This window comes from Antrostomus carolinensis, unplaced genomic scaffold (assembly GCF_000700745.2).
Source record: "Antrostomus carolinensis isolate BGI_N321 unplaced genomic scaffold, ASM70074v2 scaffold36032, whole genome shotgun sequence".
In the NCBI taxonomy this organism is placed as follows: Eukaryota; Metazoa; Chordata; class Aves; order Caprimulgiformes; family Caprimulgidae; genus Antrostomus; species Antrostomus carolinensis.
The window spans coordinates 19202-21485 of NW_010302291.1; positions in this window are offsets into that span (position 1 = coordinate 19202).

The following is a 2284-nucleotide window of genomic DNA, read 5'->3' on the forward strand; positions in this document are numbered from 1 at the left end:
CCTGAAAACCAGCTCTTGATACTTGTGTTGTTTTCTTTAGTTTTGGTAGGTTGATGTGCTTTATTTTTATCTTCATCCCTATGTGAAAATCACTTCTTAAAACCTTAAATCTGTTTCAATAAACCTGTTTGCATTCAGTGGACTGCACAGGGATGTTTTTAGGCATTTATCTAGCATTGCCACAAGCACTACTGACACTGTGTTTTTCTAAAATTTTTGTCTCAGCTTTCCAGATATTCCAAGGCATCACTCGATATGGAGCACACTCAGAATTTTGAAAGATACGCCTGTATTTTGTTGCTACCTCTGGCATTTAGTATGAATTTTGGATCTATTTTGTTCTGTAAGATTTGCATGTAAAAACGTTGATTCCTGTTTGCTTTCCTCAATCCTACTCTTCCCATATCTCCAAGAAGAGAAATGTAGAAGATTCTGAATAACCTTGGGAAACACGGAACAAGGAGATTAAGCTGACACAAAACAAGTATTTATATTGGATAAAGCTAAATATGTTTTTAGTCCATTGAAATAAGTAGGATTGTTTGCATGAATAAAAAACCAGATATAATAGGTAGTATAGTAATAGTATAGTATTTGTAGTTACATAAAGATTACACTGTCTCAGCGCCTCTGTTTTTATCGGTTTGATGCTTTGCAAAGTGTATGTGTAAAAAACAAATATGTTTACTTTTTCTTTTCTAGGGGGAAAAAAAAAGCCCAAGAAACAAATAAAGCAGTGCTGTGACCTACTTCAATTAGATGAACCAGAAATACCATATTTTTTCGATTTCAGTGGGGCTCTGTCAAAGCATTAAGATAAAGTGCAAGACTGGATATGAACACACCTGAGCATCTAAGCATCTTTCAGACCATTCAGTAAGTCTTTCTCTGTTTTGAATAAAGTAAGAAATTCTGAAGTACCTGCTACTGCCATTGAGACAGTCACCAAACACAGTAAGTGTGAGTACTCACTGTGCTTAATGTTTAGTTATGTATTTGCAAAATTGGGCTTGGGTAATCAGTCACATTTTTTACAGATCTATATGTTTTCAATGTATATTTTAAATCACTTTTTTGTTTGCCACAGTTTGTCAATAGACGTGTTGCTAGTCTTTCTCAGCACCTTTCTGGTTTTGTTCTGTTCTTCTGCTGTGTACTCCAGCCAAGCAGCCTTTTTGCCTTTTCATTACTTGTCATTCTTTCTCCCTTCTCTGTTTCTGAATAAATTATAAGAGCAGGAATATCTGCAAGGGAACATTTGATTTAATGAAATATAAAGAGATTGAAATAAATAAATAAATGGCTGCTTTAGGTAATTTCCTTTAAAAACTGAAAAGTTCTCTCTCTTAAATTTCAGTGTCTTCTGCCAGCCTTTCACTTTGACATTTCTAAGAGAAATGCATATATATAATTTAATGCTAAAGTTTTAAATCACAAACATTTTGCAAGAAGGAAATACCCGAGTCTTACCTGCAAACCAGTAACCGACTGTTCCATGTGCTCTGCAAGGAGGGATCAAGAGACTTTTACTGTTAGTACGGCGTCTCTGGCCAGTATCAGAGCAGCACTTCATGTTATTTAGTAATTCTTTTCATTGGTCTTCTCAGATTTCCTCCAGAAAAACAAAAAGGCAGTTGCCTGTTTTCTGTGAGACCATGGATGCCTTTGCAGACCTTTTAGTAAAAGAGATATAAATGTACCCGTCACAAAGTGAATGATCTTTTTAATAATCCTTGTTATAAGCAGAAACAGCACCTGAAGTTTTCCACCTGGGCTGGCAGTGATAATGGCACAATCCAAGAGCTTCCTAGCACAAAGGATTCATCATCAGGTATTAACTCTTTTTTTGCCAAACATAAACAAAAGCAGACACCTTTTCCATATAAAGTAATAGATACATATTGATATTTGGAACTATATTTAGCTTATATGGAACATATGGTTCTAGTACTCAGACTACATAAAGACTAGGAAGATCTACACAGTACAGGAAGGCATTCTTGAAAAGGACTGAAAATGCCAAGGCTTGGATTCTGTAGTCAGATCAACCTGTCTAAAACTACACTGCACATTGGCTTTGTTCACGGGTTGTTCATCTGTTGTCCATACTGCTATTGTCCCATGCTTCTCTGCTGAATGTCTTGAAGTCCCCTCAGCTCTGAGCAGGGAGGACAGTCAATGTCCTGGGTCAAGCTGAAGTTTAGGCATTTATGTAGTTTGAACAGCTACGAGAGACAGTGGTGTCAGTCACTATGTCCCAGCCGAGGCTAGTGGCTGGCTGTGA